Here is a 21,754-nt window from a genome sequence, read left to right as displayed (position 1 = left end):
AACTTCCAAAGGTCCTTTCAGTGTTTGTGTGTTTCCCTATTATTGTTGGCATTGTACAATTCCATAATGTATACATTTCATTTCCATTTTCTGCTTGATAGCTCTAGCATTTTATACTCAGTAGGCTAATAAAAGAAAACATTGCTCAGTACTGGGAAGAGATGAATGTGCTGTATTCTTCTGGCCTCTCTCCCTACTCAAAATAATGCACCTTTTTTCTTTGTAAAGGATGTACCAGATAAAGAACAAATCAAAATGTTGGCTTGAGAAGTATCATTAGTAGAATGTGTCCATAGTACCAGTGATTCAGTCATCCGTCAGCCTGATAAATGGATTAGTGTAAGAGGTGTTCCAGTGGGGAAGTGCAGCCCGTAGGGCTTCCAGCTAATTATATTTAAGTTGTTTAGTACTGCTGGGAAGCAGCATCCAGGCAATTACTGAAAGCTTTGATGCAGTGTGCACTATTAGAGTGTGTGTTCAGAAACTCATTACCCTTTCGTGCCTGTGTTGGATGGATTCTAGGAAGCTGACATGAAACAGAGCAGGAATCAATAACTAGAAAAGCATTTTAGTTAGCTTCTGATCCATTTCCTGATTCAGCAGCTTCTAGCCTAGAGTGTTTCATACAATTACTGTAATGTAAGAGGAAAATGCGACTTAAATACATTAATTACCATATATGCACATCTGGTTACTGTGATGTGTAGCTGAAGTTCCACCCAAGATGAAGTTAAAAACGTCTTCTGGGGACAAGCTGCTCCTCAAATCCCCTGTGGCATGTCCGAAATGCCTTCCATCTCTGTTCCTAGTAAGTCGATTGTAGTAATTTCTCCTAAAACTTGACCTTGCAATGGCAGTTTATGCCTCCACAATATCAAGATTATATTGCCACGGTGCCCATTATATCCCACCTTCAAAATTTCTTGGAGACTACACCTAATCCAAAATGAAGCTGATGATGCTGGCTACACATATTAAATCTTGTTTAAGAAAATTGTACTAGCTTTGTCTTTGTCACGGGCTGCAATTCACATTACTGATGCACCTTGAGAAAACTATATGCTTTGCATTGTCCAAATGTGGGAAACAACAAATCCTTTCATGTACTGCTCTGCAGTTGGGTGCTTCCAAAATGTGCATGCTGAAAGTGATGCAGTATTTACGTAACGGGGGGGCCGAAGACTTGAAAGTTCATTTCTTAGATTAGAATGACAGATCTACTCTGAGCAAAAGTTGCATGAATTAATCTAAATTATATGGTTTTCTTTTTAAGCTTGCACTTACTTTTAAATCAGTTAATGGTGACAGGGCAATGCAAAGGAGACTACATTTCTTCTTTTCTGTTTGTTCTTCTATGCTTTTGCCTGAGGTAGAGCTAAATAGACAAATGAGAGGATTACAGTTCAGTGCTTCTGAAAGGGATAATTCTTTCCCACCTACCTGCAGTATCACAGATTTAGTAATTAAACACTTTTGTTTATGTATTCATCACAACAGTCCTAGACATGGTTTTTTCTTTCATGTATTAAAAAGTTCAGCAGAGATCTCATGAGTTACTGTCAAGAAAGAATTTTTTTTTTTTTAATCTGGACTTGTTAATTAGAAAAATAGCATTTGGTTTGCCTGAGGGTTGGTAAGATAAATGTTGTGCTGTTTGATACATGGTCTGTCTTCCTGATAAAAAATTATCAGAATTGCTGTGCTGTAGGCCATACAGCACCATGAATCCATGTACTGTAGAAGATCCTCTTACAATAGTAGGCAGTTTCGGTATTGGTACCTGCTGTGGTTACCGACAACTAAGCTTTCCATTAATTCATTATTATTGCTGAAAGTACTGGCCCATCAAATAATGGCAGATAGCTCATCTGTCTCCTGTCTCCAGAACTATTGTGTGTGATAGAAAGACTATCTACATTGAAATGCACAGCTGAAGCAGAAAAAAACTAAAGCTGTTGAAGCATCTGTGCAGGCAACACATTGACTGTGGTAAATGATTTTGAGAGTCAATGTTGTAACTGTGCCTTCCAGTCTGGCTCTAAGACTGGTTGTATTGAGTGACTGGCCGGGATGCTAAGAGTTAATTTGTCTGTAGAGAAGCCTACATAAAAGGGGTGTCAGAATATAGCCAAATGAAAAAGGTGGTGATTCTGAAATCCTTAATTTCACAATGTCCACTAGCTTTGAGAGAGTTCGTGAAGATGAAACATGAAAAGAGTTTCCACTTGAGGTTTTGTGATTCCTCGAGGCACTTGCTTCAGAGTGGCCGCCCAGGCTCTATGAAGTGTACCTGAAAGACTGACATGTTCTGGGGAGAAGCTCTCAAGTCTAAGTAGTTTAAGTTTTTTTCTGGGAAGACAGGGGTTATTTCTGAGAAGTTTTTGTTGCTTTGGCTCAGATTTTACCATGGGAAAACTTCTCACACTAGTACTATAATGAATAATCATTTCAAAGTTGACTCTCTGATTTCTGACTTACTGATGACTTTGTTTCCTTCATCAAATCTGAACATTTGTCGGTGCTAGATAACACCTCTCAACTTCCTTTAGAGGAGGCAACTATGATGGAAAGAGAGATATGTGTCTAGAGAATAAATTTTTGATCATAAAATGGTATTCATTTACTCTATAAGACCTTAGGGCAAATATATTAATAAGTAGGCATTGTGTGGGTGGACAGAGATTGCAGTTCCAGTGCATAGGTATTCTGTGGAAACCCAGCACACTGTGTTATGTGCTCCTGGTTTTGGCTCCATGTGACTGCAGTGTTATCCATGATCCTTGTACAGACTAATTGCTGGTCATGCCCCAGGGGTAGCCACAGCTGTGGCTATACCACTGTGATTGTATTTATATATAATGTTAATCCATAAAGAAACTAAAACCCAGCACATCAGCAAAAGTTTTGCAAAAGTTAGAATGTTCTTTTCACTGAGCCATGCACTTTTTAGGAATCACTTTAGAAAATACATTGTAGGTTTGTTTTTTTTCTTCAGAAGGGTGGCATAATTATTGATGTCCTATTGGAATTTTCCATGTCGTTCTGGTTTACTATGAGTATAATCCCCCCAGGGGTTGTTTGAAAATATTAAAGCTGTTTATCAATTTCAAAGAAAGCAAAATATTCATGTTGTGCACTAGGTATCTTGAATTTCTTTCCCAGAGATACAGTGAAATTTCTTAAAAATGCTTTTTTTTTAGTTCAGTGTCTGTTGAAGATGGCCTATTTATCATCTAAACTCTCCCATGCCTTTAAAAGCCAGGAAGAAAGGGAATAGTACTTTTATTACCCAATTAATCTTTTTTAATTGTGGAACAGCATTAAGAGAACAGAACAGTAATGTTATTAGTTTGGTTTCTCCTTGTCTATATTGTTTAGTAAAAATAAATGAAATTATTTAGTTGAAACTGCACAAATAGTATTCAAGTGCAAATAAGATTGGAAAAATATTTATCTATATCTATGTAGAAGAATTTAGTTGGAGTTACAAAAACATCTTCCTAAATGATGTGACTAATTATTCTGAGTTTAAATGAAGAGGAAATCTACTATACTATTTAGGTGCTCTTTCCTCTAGCCACCTGCAGAGCTGATAATTTCAAATGCCTCCTATAAATCTTGCCCCCAGTTTCAGTTTCCTAAAGTCATGCAGATGCCTGCAAAAGGAAATCTACATATGAAGGAGTAGATAGATGCAGTGTTTCGTCTGTGGCCTACTGAAGGCAGCACCGAATTCAGGCCTCTCTTACGAGAATGTCACTTTATTGACTTCTCAAATGGTGCTGTGCAGCTTTAGCACTGACTGTGAACTTGTACTCTGCCATGTCCTGGCAGGCAGCTGCTTTCCAGCCAGCACTGTGGGGGTGGGGATGAAGGGCAATGTTAGTGCTCTTTGGTTAAATTTGCACTTCTGATATAAGCAGGGGGGGTTGTACTAACTGTGAGTTGGAGTCAGGGTTTTCCATGGTTTTGCTTCACAGAGATTGTGCCCGATGGAGCAGCTGAGAGAAGATCGATGGATGTATTTGCATTGTCTGGCTGACTTTTCTGTTTCAAAAGTAGTGCAACATCCAGAGTCAAACTGCGTGTACCAGATTTACAATTAGTGAAAGTGAATGAAATTTCTGACCTATTATTTTCAGTTGGTATTTAAACATGGTTAAATATCCTGACAGCTTAGCAGCCCAAGGCATAGCAAGAGCACTAACGCGAGCTAAATTGACACTTTGAGTCTCTTTCCTTATCTTTGCTTAAGGGTTGGAATTTTTAAGGTTGCTAATTATGAGAGCACTTCAGTGTAACATTTAGGCCGTTTCTTGTTCTTATTTTTTCTTCTTCTCCCATTCCCCCTTTTGTGAGATGCCCGTGTTACTTGTGTACCCTGAGGAAGGCTGCTGTTGCCGGGAGAGAACTGGAAACATGGTGCTGTGGTGCTGTGGGGCTGTGGCAGCACCTGGATTTTAGCAGGGGCAGGGAACTGCTTTTCTGACCCACTGAAATAACCCCAGAAGAAAGCTTTTTCTGCCCAGAAAGCTTACAGCCCACAGGGACAAGACTGGAAAGTGGTTAAAACCACTAAGTATTGTTATTCATTGCGCCTGTGGAGTGGAGACACAGCATCAGAAAACAGCATTCATATTGCCTGCCTTCAGTCATCTCACTGGTGCCCCAAATGACCCTTGTGAAGAGAGCTCCAGCTACTATTCTCCTGTGACCGAGTCCTTTCAGATCATGAAGAATAGGCTTCCTAATTTAGAAGCCAGAATATTGTTTGCAGCAGAATTTAGTCCACCTGTCTCTGTAAGGATGATTGTAATTCTCTGGCTCCACATATGGCCACATTCACTCTTTCACTGTATATGTGCATATATATGTCACTATGTGCTAGCACCAGCAGCTCAGCATGCACAGTGCTCAGCACCATCCAGTGCTTTAGTTACAAAGCTAGAGAATTGTTCTGGATCATAATATACTTAGTGTATGACCAGGAAGGGATGGCTACATCACCTGTATTCCTTTTCTCCATATTGCAAACATTGCATATCTATATATGACTACTGGATAACTTGTATTTTCACAAAAAGTCCCACAGAACTTTGATATCAACAAATGGAGAATCTCTGCATTCTCCTTTTGATAGCTACACTAATGGTTAGTCACAGGTGATGAAAAGCATGTGCTTTTTTTCTCATCTGCATTTGATGTCAGCTTCCAGATGCTGATTTATTTTGTGTATACCCTTCTTTGCTAGATTAGCATGCTAGTTGGTACTGAGACTTTTCTCCACATGAAAATACTTAGGTGCTATAATCAGGTCATCTGTTGTTGTTTTTTTTTAATAAATTATATATGTTGAATTCTCCAAATACTTCATATTAAAGTGTTTTCTACAGTACTCTAATCACTTTTGCAGCTGTATTCTGTGACCTCTGATTGGTTTGCGGCTTTTTTTCCAATCTCTTTCTAAATTGTGGAAACCTTCATCCTATTGTAGGTAGTCATAGTTTATAGTATTAGTATTACCAATGAAAGTTTAAAAAGCATTTTCTTTGTGTATTGTTGATTTCAAAGCTTATATTAACACTGATTTCTGCATGAAATTTAGATTTTAAGAAACTTCTATTGTTGAATAAAGCCTTATGGGTAGGGGCATCTGCTATCACAAAAAATTATTACAAACATCCACATGTATGCTCTCACCCCGTCGTAAGGGAAATCTATGTAACTTTCAATGTCACTGACACTTACGGGTAATGAAATAATAATAAATCGTATCTTTTAATCTCTAACTTTTCTCTTTCCCCTTGCTTCATTCTTGAAAATGATTTATGTATTTGGCTCTAGTCTTCACACAGAAACACTTTTCAGGTAGAGAAACAGTATGAATGTTTTCACCATAAAGTTCTCTGGCAAGGTAACCAAAGCCAGTCCTATTGCAGGATTCGATTAGCTCTACCAGCCTGTGTTCCCAGTGCTGCCTGTAGTGATACGTTCTCCCTGCTCTGTAGCACATGGGAAGATGAATGACCTTTAAGTGATCCTGTCACTGATAAAAGCTGCCAGTGAGCCAGTATATAGGATTTGTAAACAGAACAAATGAAAACATGGCTCGACCAATTTAAGAGTATAATTATGACAGAAAGAATTAATACCATTTCTTCAGTAACAGTGCTTCCATCTACAGTGCTACAGTATGAGTATCTTGTATTCTACAGTGTCCTTTAAACCCCATGACTATTACCAAAGCCTTCAGCACAGGTGAGCTGGTTATTTTCCTACTGTTTGTTATCAGAGCAGCACCAGTATATGTTAGCTACTGTTGCATGGCATAATGCCAGTGTGTTCAATAGGGATGATTTTAACATAATACTCTCAACAGTTTTCCCATAAGACATGGAGAAGTTGTAACAGAAAAATCCTCTAATTATTGTTTGCATTTTCAGATTTTACATTTACACAGTTATGTTTCTTGGGTATGTTGTATTTTGTATAAACATAACATGCTCCATGGATTGATGAAATGGGAGACAATTTGAAAATAAGATGAAAAGATGACAATGGTCATCTCAGAATGCCATCTGAGAATGAGATAGGTAATTATATAGGCAGTCAGGTAGGTGGAGGTTCGCAGTGTTTAGCAGACAAACTCAGAAAAACCATAGACCTGTAGCTGATGAATTGTTAAATACATTGTTTTGCTTAAATAGTCATTTCTTGTCGTCTCCAATTAGAATAGGTGTAACTCTCAGGTGAGCAGTTGTGTTTGGTTAAATGGTGTGCTTGTCTCGCGATGATGTAAATGAGAACATGTTGTAGTACTGCAGACAGAATTAGAACTGGCTTTTATGAAAGGCTCTCCTGATTATGTGTTTAAATATGTTATTTATTAAATTGATTATATTGCAAAATGTTCCTTAATGTATAGGTTTAAAAGCTGTTAGACATTTATGTGGAAGAGTGTAATTAATTTAAAAACTCTCCAATGAATATCTCATTTCACTAACAGCATTTAATTCTTAGATTATATAAATAAAAACTGAGCAGAAGACTTAAGGTTTGAAATGCGCAAGCATGAAACTACTCGAGATACATGGCAGTCAAATGGTAGAGGACATACAAAATAAGGCTTTATTCATCATGCTCGATGGCAGGCATGGAGAAGTCTGCACATAGGTTTATTGCTGCAGAAGAATGCTAGGCTGTCTTTCATGTCTGATTTTCATAAGTGCTTTCCTTTAGACTTTCCCCCCAAAACATAGAGGAAGGTAATTTCTTTGGCCTACTTACTTCCTTTTGCACAGAAGTGATGCTCAATCAATTCCCACTGGAGGCTTTCTCTGGGAGCACTTTATGTGTCCCCCCTGCTGTTCTGAGGCAACGCGCTGGCATTTCAGTCCCGCGCTCAGCAGTGGTTCTGGATGAATAGCTTGCTGATGTTACACTTGACCAAAGATGCTGAAAATTGTTGAACCAAGCTCAGGGTGTATTAGGATTCTTCCAGGTTCCTGAAAAAGTTCAAGGCTTTGCAAAGCGCTCAAATGCTGTGAGTCGCTGGGGCTTGCCCTCGCCTTTCTAATTCTTTTCGTGATGGGTTTAGAGTTTTTTTTCCTTTATAGTTCTGCCAAAGCTCCTGACTGGGAGCCTGTACCTTAGTGAACGCCAGAAGCAAAAAGATGTTTGTGTTTTGATGAGGTGATGAAAACAGTCTTGATGGGTACCTCTGTCTGTCGTTGCAGCCCCCTCAGCTGTCAGATGCGGTGATCTCCATGGTAACTCAAACCCCCAGACTCTTGACAGCAGCCTGCGAGGAGCAGCATTCAGCAGCTCAAGGGTCACACGACCAGGTAAGCCAAAAGTAATTGCCAAACAAGAGCTTACCTCGGGTACACAGTTTCCTATCCAACTGCCTGTCAGGTTTTTCCCTGGTGAGCAGTTCCCTTGCATACATGTGATGAGGCAACAACAGTCCAGCTCTCTCAAATAAAGATGTTTGACAAAAAGTCTACATTCATTGAGAGTTGGCTTGTAAGCTACAGATTGAAGAACCATAAAGTAGGAAAGCAAAGAAGTACTGTATGATTCTTCAAGTGGCTTTGGTGTTAAGTAATTGCTATGGTAGGAAATAAGCCCAAAACATATCAGTGGTAAGACCTGTCTTACCACTGTGCCTACACGACAATCTGTACTGCCTAGTCCTAACATTAGGCCTGAGCTCTCTTACCCTGCTGGAATGGACCAGAGACTTTCTGTGTTCATGTAACATTCCTTGGTATTCTGCAGCCTTTTCACATTGCTGCTGTGCTCTTTTTACACAACTTTCTAAATTCCTCGCTATGCTAATAACAGCATGTGGAGCACTCTGGTTAACATCTGAAGGAGGTACAGAATTCTTCCCCTTTTTTTTTGAGAATTATGGAGAAAACAAGATAAAACAAGGTCTTTGAAATCTTGGGAAAACAATGTTGGGGCTACACAGCTGTATTCACTAATGCTGTGAACAAAAGTAGTATTTCTGGTCTTATGCGCTTACGTGTGTGGGTTTTATTATTCCTTTTTCTCATAAAGATTTCACTGGCATTTGCCTTGAATCATTTCTATACCATGAAGATCGCGTTTATTTTGTTAGTCCTTAGTTTCCATGCACCGTTTTCTTGGTCATTTTCTCCTCCTTTTTTCACCTTCCCTTTTTTTTTCTCCTTCCTTTTTTTCTCATCTCTTCTTTCTTCATAAGTCCTCTTGGCTGAAATGCAGAGTCCCTGTCTTACTAAACAATCCATATTATTCTGAAAAACCACTCTGCTACCTTTATTAGCCAATCTGACATTTCTTGTACCGTAACTGCTGTCAACAACATTTACTTTTGTATCATTGTTTGTACTCTTAGATAATGTTGAGCTAGTACTGGATTATTTTATTGGAGAAATGTAGAGCACTTCTCCAATTATTATTTCCTGTTAATAGCTGCTGTTCTATATCTATCTTAATCACATTTGATGATACTGATAATAATTTCTCACTTGTAATGTTGTGGGGCTGTATACACGTTTTGTTATGGAGTAGCTTCTATTGACCACAGTTTATAACATCTGATAATAATCAGATTATTAAATCAAACTTTCAGTTTTACTGACCAAATTTCTATAAAATCTTGTTGACTGTTGACTGGCATCAGTTTTATTCATGTCATTTCCCAGTGAATTTATCAGTTTGCTGGTGATTTTCCCTGAGATTAATAACAGCTTAGAGCTCTATAATTACTGAGATCATGCCGCTTACCATCTTCAAATATTGGCACAAAATGCTAGCAGTCTTACTAAATTTCTCTGGTGTTTAAAAATGTATTGAAAATTAGCATCATTGAAATGATACTCTTGCAAACACTTTTAGGATAGTAAGGCACAAATTATCTGGGTGTGCTAATTTAAAGTTGTCTTTTAACATTCATTTTGGTTACTAATGGCCTCCTTATCTGTAAAAATGCTTTTTTTCTACTTACAGAGAAGAAAATATATGTTAGTTGTCTGGGGTTTTCTTTCTGCATCGCGTGTTTGTATTCCTTTAAAACATGAATCAGAAGTTGTAGGTTGTCTGCTTTTTTGTCTGTTTCATTTAGCCCAAAATGCCCTATTTGAATTAATTCCTAGCAGGGGTTTATTTTGGTTAGGCTTTGGGTTTTTTTATTTTTTAACATGAAATTTGTATTTCAGTCTAATTATGCCCTTAACTCAGAATCAGAGTGTGGCCCAGTTTGCCTTTTTTGGACTATTTAATGGTGGCAGTGGAGTAGGGAGAGTACTTCCACATGTTCATCTCTGTACTTTCTCCCAAGTGCAGAATTTTCATACGATTTACTGGGCCACTGAACTTCCACACTAACTAAACTTTACATATTGAATGTGCAGGTCCAAAGTACAATTATCCTTTTGGTGTTTGAGAAAGGATTCTAGGGATAAAACTATTATCCTTCTTGCCATGGATGTGAGTTGCTGTTCCGAAGGCCAGAACATCCCAACTTTTCACCAGATACATAGCCAATAAGTGATTATCAGCCTTTTTTTTTTTTTTTTTTTTTTTTTCTGTCACTCGGAAGATCAGGCGGATCTCCGGGATATCTTTTACATTTTCCTTCTGAAACATGCAGCTGGTCTTACATTAGCCAGAGATTTTGTAACGGGGAGTGATAATATATGGTTTATCACTTTTCCATCTCATAGTAACACTGGGACTTTTCTCCCCATGGGGGAGAATGTCTTTAACCAGTCTAGGGCAAAGACAGAGGTCAGGTAGAAAATGTTAATATGTGCCTGTAGAAAATGTACAGGTTTCAAAGAAAAGCTCTAGGAAAATTTCATACAACATCCTGGCATTAAATGTTGTAGAAGCTGCTTGTTGGATTTTGGGGAGTTTTTAGGAGCAGCAGTGCAAATCTCCTCAGGCGGTTGTGTAACAATTGCTTATCTGAACCAGTCTGAGGAAATGCAAAAGCAGAGAAAAACATTAGGATTTTGCAAAGTTATTTATCATTTTTAGCAGATCTTCACTTGTGTCTGGGAATGGACCCCAGAAATTTCTTCAGCCCTGTGTTTTACTAGGTTAGTTGCCCAAGCTAGGGCAACAGTTTTTACATGATGAATGTTAGACCACTTTAGTAATTTCTACTGGGTAGGCAGCAAAATTATTTCCTCAGGTTAGTAATGGCTTTTGAAAATCATGGCCAAAGTCACTATCAAGACTAATAAAAGTAAGTTTTAACAAAATACAGTCATGTAGGTTTCGTTCCATGCATTCCTAGGGTTAACACTGCTTATTATTGATAGGAGAGGGGTGACAAGAGGCTGACTCTATGAGCATCACGTGTGATATGTTGTATGCATAGGAAGTTATAGTACGTTGACTAGAAAATCTTACAGTGTAAAAAGCAAGATGAGAGAGATGTGGCAAAACTAGATGTGGAAACGTGAAGAGTTGGGCAGAGTTCAGTTAGAAACAGTAAGAGTACATATGTGATACATACCTGGGAAGAAACTGATTACTCTTTACTAGATTGATGTTTATTGTATGAATTAGTTACTTTTAATTTAAGAATGAAATGGATACGGTGTAAGAGGTTTCAAACATATCAGCTCGTCTGCTGAACAGGTTTCTGTTGTTCAAGGAGTTTGGAGTAGGTGCAGTGGGAATGGCACAAAGGAAGTGTGATAGTGCAAGTTCAGTTAATCAGTTAATTTCAGAAGAATCTCCATCTTCAGGTAGCCTGTGAACATTTTCACATGGCTTTTTACTGTCTAATCTTCACTCTGAATCCTGCAAGTGAAAGAAATACAGTTATTGTTTCTCAAAAGTTTACTTAATGATAGTGAGAGTTACAGTGTAGCTGTTTGGTGTGAACTGGTGAGATTTCAGGTATAATTAATCAAAATGGAATTACAAGCATTTTCTCACTTATACTACATTTTTACTTACACAACAAGGTCACAGGTTCACACTCGTTTTTGTAATGGAGTACCTTGGCACAAGTTTTTCTTTCATAAATGTGATTACACTGACTTAGTAAAATCATAATGGTATAGTTAGAGAGTGAACGAATACCACAGAAAAAGCTGTGGTGATTTAAGCTATTACAGAGCCCACTCCTGAGCTAAAAGAGCAGCACACTTTAGTACTGTCCCTGATTGTGCAAAGTCCATTTCCAGCCAGCTGTTGCTGAAATCTCTTAAAACATACCGGGATGTTCCAGCTTTAAAAAATGCAAGGAGAGATCAGACAGACTTTTGCTCTGGTTCAGCTGTGAGGGACAGTGAACTCAGTTAAAGAGCAGAGGTAAACAGCTGCAGCACACCCAGTTTTCCATGGGTGCAATCATTTGTGCAGTATGTCTCAAAATAGCCTTTATATTGACTTGAGAAAAGCCCATTCCCTTTGAAAAATCCGTATTGCCTTCAGACCTTCACATGTGAGATGACTTCCCAGGGTTGTATCTTGGTGCTCTACCTTCTCATAAATGGTTCAGGAGATGGGGTTAATATGGCTGTTACCTACTCAGAAAATGCATGAGGAACAGGAAAGACACCCTTCCAAATAATGCATCAGTTGTAATAAAGTGGATTTGTATTTTTTGTTGTATGTGAGATGGATAACGGATTTTGTTTTCTTTTTTTTTAATTGGTTACTCTGTGAGATACAATATGAATTAGCAAGCGTCCCAAATATCTGTAATATGAATTGTTTTTATCATCTACTTAAATCAGCTTAAATAAGCTTAGTTCAACTGAGGCATGCACAAGTTAATTTCTCTTTTATCTAGCCTGCTTCTAGTTCTAATAAACAGAATTATCAATCATAGGAGCCTTCTTCTATAGCACAATTGTAGATATCTGATCAAGCAAATGTAAAATAATTTCTCTCTCGTCCCTACTTAGTTCCATCCGCCCATAATCAATGTCTCTGGATATAATCATTCAACTTAATAATTTATACATTGCTTGATTGAAAATAGAAAAAAAATTGTTTTAGTTTTTATATTTAAAGGATGATTACATTCAGCATTGTAAAACCAATTTTAAAAGCATACGATATTTTTGATTCTCCACAACACAGGAAAGATGGCAGTCTGACTTGGAGAGTTATTCATACACAAGAAGGCAATGATGCCATGTTTTGAAGAGTTTATACTTCAGCAATCTGTACTCATCCTTATGAGTAATACAGCTGGTTTGAGGCCACTGGCACCTTTCTGCTGATTGTAGTGAGTCCAAGACTCTGGCTAGGCATTTTCTCTTTTCACTGACATGTAAAGTGCCAACCAGAACCTGAGATAGCTTCATGGAAGATACCATGAGAAAAGAAAAGAAAAAAAAACGCAAAACCACTACAAACCAAAACACACTCACAAAAAACCAAACCCTTTGGGGGGCCCCTTCCACCCCCCAAAACAAAACAGAAAAATACAACTAAAGCTTCCCTTCAGGTTACTGTTTGAGAGCCTCCTTAACAGATTAGACACATGAAAGCTTTATTCCCACACAGAATTGGAACTGACCTGCAAATGATGATACTGAACTATATATTTACATTCTACATTAATTGTCTATGATGTTTTAGTCATATATATATAATTATATCTAGTTAATAAATTTTGTCTAGATAATAACTATGTAATAATAACTGTCTAGATAATAACTATTAACCCATTTAATAACTTTTGTCTTGATAGGTAATTATGAAAAATGTATATGTGAAAGATCAACTTGCAATTTGTTTGCAGTAATATTTTACAGCCACTTAGTGTACTTTTGCCTTTGCCAACCAGTCTTCCGTTTGTGATTGCAAAAGGCATTAAGGCAAGCTTGCATCCTAGCACATGTTCAGAATATGTCTCATAAAATACAGTTGACAAGATCAGAAAAACAACCATCTGTCTTAACAAGTATTCCTGCCATACTAGTTAATGGCAGTTTCTGGACTTCTAGTTCAGAAGTACTCTTCCACATCAGGATACAGCAAGGAGTTGCTTCAGAATGGTATGTAAATACATCCTTAGCACTCAAATGCTGCTTCTTGTATGTTAGCTTAAGGATGCTGCTGCTTTTTCTGCTGAGCACTGATATCAAAATTAGTTTGGAAAAATCTCAATCTCATTCAAGTGTTGCTGATGTGTTTTATACAGCAATTGAATCATAAGGCACATATAACTCAAACTAGACTTTAAACATATTAATCACAGAATCATGGAATGGTTAGGGTTGGAAAGGACCTTAAGATCATCTGGTTCCAACCCCCCGCCATGGGCAGGGACAAGCCCAAGGCTTTGTCCAGTCTGGCCTTGAACACTGCCAGGAATTCGCAACTTCTTGGGCAACCTGTTCCGATGCCTCACCACCCTCACAGTAAAGAACATCTTCCTTATATCTAACCTGAACTTCCTGTGTTTAAGTTTTGAACCCATTACCCCTTGTCCTTTCACTACAGTCCCTGATGAAGAGTCCCTCTCCGGCATCCTTGTAGGCCCCCTTCAGGTACTGGAAGGCTGCTATGAGGTCTTCTCTTCTCCAGGCTGAACAGTCCCAAGTCCAGGTAGATCACGTCAACTGCTCTGCCCCTGTCCATCAGTTCCGTAGCCCCATCACAGAAGGCCACCAAACTGGTCAGGCAGGATTTCCCCTTAGTGAAGCCATGCTGGCTGTCACCAACCACCTCCTTGTTTTTCATGTGCCTTATCATGCCTTCCAGGAGAATCTGCTCCAAGATTTTGCCAGGCACGGAGGTGAAACTGACTGGTCTGTAGTTCCTTGAGTCATCCATTTTCCCCTTCTTGAAACTGGGGGTTATATTTCCCTTTTTTCCAGTCGACTGCCATGATTTTTCAAATATGATGGACAGTGGCTTAGCAACTTCATTCCCCAGCTCCTTCAGGACCCGCAAATGGATTTCATTAGGTCCCATGGCAGGTTCTTAAGATGGTCTCAAACCTTATCCTCCCCTACAGGTGGGCATAAGGTTTTAATTCTCAGCATTTGCCTTCCAAGTCTTGAGCTCTGTGGCTGGAGCACTTGCCAGTGAAGACTGAGGCAAAAAAGTCATTGAGAATCAGTGATCATCTTGCCTTATTATTAAGTTCAGTGTTAAAGACTTGCTTAATATTAAAGAAACTTTATATGTCTGTAGAGAAATGAAATGCAGAAAATATGCGTATTTGTCCTTTGAGCTCTCAAGTTATGAACTTTGTTCCAGAGAAAGATTTGACATGAATATGTTTTGACATCAAGATGAGTCTTTTCCTCTGTATTAGAAATTGAACATTATCATACAAAAACAATAATCCTTTTACTGACACAAAAGAAGGGTGTAGTGCACCTTTTTGAACAAACATTGTAATTTGACCTTAAACAAAACCATGTCTCCTTGTTACTTATGTGATTCCATTCCATGAATTACAGATATCAGGTATCTTCAGTCATTTGAGGCTTAATAACTTGCTTCAAAATTTGACCTCAAATGTAAATTAATCCCATGTTTTAAAAATGTATTACTTGAGGTTTTAGTGCATTAACCTCATTTTACACTGCCAGCGTAATGACTTTTTTGCAAATTCTGTGTTTTTTGAGCCAAAAGTTCAGCTGTGATAAAATATGACTAAGGCTAGTTTTGGTATCTGATCTGCCAGGAGGTTTGTCCAGCCATGTTTTCCCAAAGCACTGGTTCAAACCTCTCCAGATCGTATAATACCATTCCAATATTTTTGTTCATTTCCTTCTTTTAAGCAATTCTGATTTTATGTCAAAATCATAATGGGATGATTTTGTTTTAAACAATTTCAGCTGATAAATCTCTATTTAGTAGTAAGCTGGAGAAGCTGTTTTCCCTTTTTATTTATGCATTAGATTTCTCTGTCAGATACTGATAGATCTTTGCAAATTATCTGCTTAAGGGTAAGACCAAATGTTTTGAATTCATCGTAATTAGATAATGTTTTGGGAATCTGTTAATATATATAGTCTTTACAAGCAGAAAGGCTGAAAATTCACCATGTAAGTAGATGTCTAAAATTATGCAAAGATCATTAAAAAATAAAAATGTAACAAATATGCTATCAGTTTTAAATTAAAAAAAAAAAAAAGAAAGAAAGAAAGATAAACAAGGCCAGAGCAGTAAAAGTCAAGGAAGCAAGCTGTTGAAGTGATAACATTGATCTCGAGGCTGTGCTCTGAGGGATGAGAAAGGGGATCAGTATAAGCAGTTGGGTCAGGGAGGTCGAGTGGAAGAGAGGAAAGAATGGTCTGGCAACCCCAGCTGGGAGGGTGGAGCATAGGGATGCTCTGAGATTCTCTACTCCAAAGATACTTGATCAGCTAGTGCAGCCAAAATAAAAAAGAAGGGAAAGCTCGGTATCTACCTGTGGTAGATTAAGCCTGTTGTTATTTCCTGTTACCAGCTTTGCGGTAGGTCTAAATACAAATTTGGCAACTGTTTGCTAGGTTTTGGTTTTTTGGTGTTTTGTTTTTTTCTTATAAACTAGCCATCTTTCTCTTCTTTATATCAACTTTTCTGTCAATGTTTCCAGAATTTCCAAAGTCTCCTTATGCAGAATCTCCATTTCTCTTGCGGTGTATATTCCAGTCATTCTCCCAAGCTTTCGTGGTGCCAGGTCTCTCAGAGCTCGCCCTTCTTACTGTTATCACCCATCCTGTAATTGGTGTCTGGTCTCACCTTGCATACAGTGCTAAGAGTAAAGTCTGTCTTAACTTTGCTGGAGATTTTTGTAGTCTAGCCTCTTTGCATATGTTTTTCTCTTTATTTTTTAAGTTGATTTTGGTTTAAGATTTCACAGGAGAGAAAACATTAGGAACGCATTGCTAAGTAATGGTCTGCATGATTTAGGTCTGCAATGGTTTTGCATTCCTAAAATTTTGACACAAATATATTGGAGACAAATGAGATTGTATTTGTATTGATTTAAACCATTGTTGCTATGCCGTGGAAGAACTGTATGTCCCTTTGAAAGAGAGAGCACATTAGGAGTATCCTTGTTTTTACAGGGATTGAGAAAATAAAATTTCTGGTATGGTGTCATGTTTGTGTGTTGATGAAGTGTTTTAGGTATATGGGTTTTGCTGTGGCTTGGTCCCAGTTGCTCTACTTCGCCACTAACCTCAGCCCCAGGACTTGTTTATATAATTTTAATTATGTTTTCAGTAGATTTAGAGAGCATTTTCACGGCAGTGTTTTTTTTACTGTTCTAGAAACATCATTCTCCTTATTGTAATTGATTGTCTTGAGAAGATACCAGAAGCTTGAAATGGAAGATGTAGTTAAAAGCTTAGCAAAGACAGCAGATCTCAGTCTCTCTCCTATGAAGGTGTTACATTGGAAAGCAGATGCTGAGCTGTTTACCACAGTCAGACGTGATCGCTCTGTTCTAAATTAAATCTGCCCATGATGTTTAGCAAGGAGCTAATCAAATCACTTGTACCATTTGATCTGGTCCCATTGCCTTTTATTATCAAAGCTCATTTAAACTGCTTTAAACTAGAACTGAACTGATAAAACAGATAAATTAATGCATCTGTGATCACGTTTTGCTTCTGTTGTGTTTTGTATTATCTGAGTCTAAAGACTAGGAATAAAACCCTCGAAAACTAATGACGATTTATTGTATACTGTGTCTTCTCATCTGAGTAGTTCTATTAATTCAGCCATTCTTGTTTTGAACAATGCAGAAACAATGCGGAATAGCTTTTCATTAGCCTGTAGAGTTCTTAACAGATATATCACGTAAAAATTAATATTCCTTCTGGATCATAGACAGTATATAAAAAGTTGTTTGGTCATTGCTTTAAAAGTACAGATTTTTTTCCCCTAGTAATTTCGGTTTAACAGTTGAAAACAACAGTGATTCCCTTCTGGATGGTGTGCAATCTCACATAATTAACAGGCTTCTCAGTCCAGGATTGGAATAAACCCAGTCAATGTTATTTATGCTCTCCCCACCCCCATTTGTATTACACCTGCTCGGTACAGTAAATGTTAAGTAAGCTAACCTGGGAGCTAAAAGGAATTGGGCTATCAGTAGAATTCTTACAAACCTCTTACTTCCTATGCATTTTATAAAAGCTCTAATTACTAGTTTGGGTTTGCTCATCAACAGCATTTGATCCTCTGTAATCCTGAAGTTTGAATTCTGTTGGTCGTGTCTGTGCTGTCTTCAATACCTTTGATCTGGCAGCTAAGGAAGTTATGCCATTGAAGGTGAAATAGCCACTGGGATTTGATTCCTGATTGGTTTTACAGGCATTTTTAATGCTTTAGTGTCTAATTAGTAAACCACTACTGAAATTAGGCCCACCTAAGCTGAAATGGAGGTAAAAGGATGTGGTCAAGACCTAAAACCAAGATGTGGTTACTTACTGCATGCAGTTCAGGTATGACTGGATTTTGCAGAACCCTAGGGCTTGGGGAAGGGATGACAGGATGCATCTTCTTTCCAAGTCATTTGAATCAACAACTGAAATTAGTTAGCTCTTGGCACTGGCAGAACTGTTGAAGTATTTCCAAATACTTAAAGATTTGGGAGCGGGAAGCAACAGAATGAGATTCTGTGTTCTGTGCTTAATGGTGCACCATCTTTCAAAATGTTCGAAGTAAGCGTTGAACCCACTGAAATAAACTTACCTCTTTAAAGGGTATTTGATTATGCTAAAGGCTAAATTATGCCTTCTAATTTCCATGCAGATTCCGGAAAGTAACAGCATAACTTGTAGCTGAGATCTCTTTCAGATACCTTTGCCAAATGTTGAGAACTGGTGCTGTTGCACATGGTACCAAATGAGTGTTTACTGCATTTTTTACTATTAGCCAGAGTCCATATTGATGAATGACAGTCAGATGTAGCTTGCCCTCCCTGTGCAACAGTCAAATGGTTGAATAAGTTTTGTTCAGATACAGCTGTACATGTCTATCTACGGCAACAACACTGCGAAAAGGGGGCCCTAAAGATCTGAGCTAATTTCACTTTGAGGCATCTTCTTATTAGCAGTAATGCACAAAAAGAAAAAAAAAAAAAAAAAGAAAAGATCTACAAGGTTGGCTTTCATTTTCCCAAAGTCCATTTTATTCCCATTGACTATAGGAGTAATATAATGAAAAGCAACATAAAATCCAAAGTCCATAATGCCATTTGTTTAAATGCTTTTCAGGCCATACAGTAAGAAGTGCAAAACCTTGTTGGAGAGCCATGGTGCCATATTACATCTGCCCAACCGTACCTGAGCTCCGCATGGTGGAGTGCTCGCACTCCTAAGTGGCCTGTAGCCTCCTGGGACCTTCAGCCATCAGGTGTTCATAGGGGTTTCAGTAAGGGCCAAATTGCAGGGCATATAAATACATTTATTGTATCCTTTGACTTGATGATCTAAAAGGTCTTTTTCAAGCTAATAAATGATTCTATGTACTACTTTCAACTCCAGCCCTTCTACTGCCTACATAACCTGGCACGAACGAGTTTGATTTTTTGTATATGTTTTATAAATATTTATACTATATAAAAATATTTATAATATATGTTTCTATGCTACAAGTATTTCCAGATTTAACCATTCACTCTTTTAATGGTAGCAGTAATAAGTGACTGATATCAAAACAAGGCAGATGACTGTGATCATCTTTTTTTTTTTTTTTTTTATGTCACTTATCTAATTAATGCTACTTGGTACAGAGGAAGTCAGGTGTTGATTTCAGCAGATACTGTAAATGTTGCCAAGTTTAGTCAACTGTGTTGTGGAAATAGAAAACTGCAAAGTTTCAGCCAGCCCAGCGTAAAGATAACCTTCATTCTGAATACCCCAAGCCCTGCGGGGAAATAGGGAAATTCATAGAATCATAGAATAGTTAGGGTTGGAAAGGACCTTAAGATCATCTAGTTCCAACCCCGCTGCCATGGGCAGGGACACCCCACACTAAACCATGTCACTCAAGGCTCTGTTCAACCTGGCCTTGAACACCACCAAGGATGGAGCATTCACAACCTCCCTGGGCAACCCATTCCAGTGCCTCACCACCCTCTCAGTAAACAATTTCCTCCTTATATCCAATCTAAACTTCCCCTGTTCAAGTTTTAACCCGTTACCCCTTGTCCTGTCACTACAGTCCCCGATGAAGAGTCCATCCCCAGCATCCTTGTAGGACCCCTTCAGATACTGGAAGGCTGCTATGAGGTCTCCATGCAGCCTTCTCTTCTCCAGGCTCAACAGCCCAAACTTTCTCAGCCTGTCTCCATACGGGAGGTGCTCCACTCCCCTGATCATCCTCGTGGCCCTCTAATTCTAAATTCTAAAAGCATAGCAAAGAAATGATAAAAGACAGAAATAATTGTGGGAGATGATGTAAGAAAGAGCGAGCCGAGAAAGCAGAGATATCTGTCTTTTGTGCACTTACGTGTAGACCCTTGCATCCCTCCTCCTCTTTCTCGTAAACTGTGCCTTCCTTAGACCAGCAAGCAATGAGGTTCTGTAGGTACTGCAGAATCACTGTCATGACCTTGCTTCACTTGAGAGCCATGAAGTCTTATCCTTAACTCCTGTGAGTTTAGTCGAGAGCTTTAACTGCAAGTTCTTTTGGAAAGAGGCTTTGCCTTTGCATGTCCTGTCAGAGAGACTTGCCATATATGTGCTGTGGTTAAAAAATAACTGCTAATACCAGTGATGAAAACGAGGGGAGTAAAAAGGGCAAGGATGTGTGTTTCTGCAGTTGCTGAAGAATTGGTTATATGTTTAGCACTTCATTCTCTTCCATTAAGGAAGCACTTTTGCTTTTATTTATTTTGTTTTTCTGAAAGATGAACAGAGGAAATATGGAGATGATCAATTGTAAAGGGAGTTTTTAGTTGTCTAAGTACAGGCACAAATTAGATTTCCCCTCCCCTGCTTCTTCTGGATATCTGCCAATTAATAATTTGGATTAACAGGAAGCTGGAAGGTTGGAAGTGTGATGAAATTCAATCAACCTTGAATTCAAAGTCAGCATTGTGGGGTTTTTTCCTTTATTATTGTGACAATGATGTACCTTGAAGGGAATTTTGAAAGTGAAGGTATGTGGTGGCTTATAGCCTTTGATAAGGTTTGCATTATCATCTTGTGTTTTGTTCCAGTATTTCCTCTTTTGTCCAGCTGATTACCAACAACACCTGGTGAGGTGGATGAATCCTGAGTGAAGTGTTATAAAGCACTTTACAGTGGGCTGTAAGTAAAAAGATTGAGTGGAATTTCCCAGGGTTGGAGAGCTGGAATTGAGAATCAAATGTAATCTTTAGGAATCAGTCTTCAGCCTGAACTGCTTAGTTTCCCTTGTTATTTTGAATTATAAAACCTACTGCATTAGGACAATACGGAGCAAGCTTAAAATATTTTCTCTTAATTTCAATGTTCAAATTATGGTTTTATTCACAAAGTATCTTGTGGTTCCAAATAAATGTAGTAATTTTCAGTACTACAGACATTTTTCTTTCTCTGGCACAAAAATGGCTTAGGGATTATACAAGACAAAATATAGGACTTCATAGCAAAAAATTTATCTCTGGATAATACTGTTTTTCTCTGTGGGTGCAGGTGGCTGTTACTAAATTTTGGGATAGTTCCGAGCTTTTAAAGCAAGGGGGATTGTGTAGGATGTGAAAACAAATATGTATCTTTTTAACACATGTTTTTAAGCTAATGTAAACACACTTTAACAATTTGTAATTAATCACTGGATTTACCATGAGCTCTATTTACCATCCAGCTCACTTGTCAGGGTGGTCAGACTACATTATTTAAGCTGATAGCTAAAGAGAGGTTGTAATTTAGTATCTACATCCATCTCTTAATCACACAATTTTTTTTGCTATAATTGTAGGGTATGAGTTACACCTGCATTGTTGCCTCTGCACCATATTCACACTTGAGCAGAGACATTTTTAGTGGCAGGACCAGTGCAGTAGTCTAGAGTGCCATGGCAGGAGTCATGATACCTCCATTTCATCATTCACCTACCAAAGCCACCTTACCTCTTGCTGACTGCAGCTGATAGAACACACCCTTTCAGCTGTAAGTCAAGGTCACAAAGCAAATCCGAGATAGAGCCGGACATCCTGATTTTTATCCTTTTTTCAATCAGTTGCTGCTGTTCATATGAAGGTAGCATCTAATGTAGTGCTCAGACTTACCAACTGAGGGGTGACACCAGGGGCCCTGGGGTGCAGATCTCCTGCCAGTATGGACTGGAG

At 38.3% G+C, this 21,754-nt stretch overlaps 1 protein-coding gene across 6 annotated transcripts in view; it reads left to right on the top strand.

Moving 5' to 3' along the window:
- The window catches only part of TBL1X (transducin beta like 1 X-linked), a 197,052-nt gene that overhangs the window by 98,474 nt on the left and 76,824 nt on the right, over positions 1-21,754 (top strand). For 5 of the 6 annotated variants that reach the window (XM_080612229.1, XM_080612228.1, XM_080612225.1 and 2 more), the window contains one exon: positions 7,737-7,844. The exons of the other annotated variant lie outside the window; for it this stretch is intronic. The gene's annotated coding sequence lies outside the window, so the exon portion shown is untranslated. The remainder of the gene's footprint in view (positions 1-7,736; positions 7,845-21,754) is intronic. 6 annotated transcript variants of the gene reach the window in all.

The sequence above is a fragment of the Psittacula echo genome (genome assembly GCF_963264785.1).
Source record: "Psittacula echo genome assembly, chromosome: 3".
Lineage (NCBI taxonomy): Eukaryota > Metazoa > Chordata > Aves > Psittaciformes > Psittacidae > Psittacula > Psittacula echo.
The sequence above is the reverse complement of the archived record's forward strand: the minus strand, read 5'-3'. Positions and strand labels throughout refer to the sequence as shown.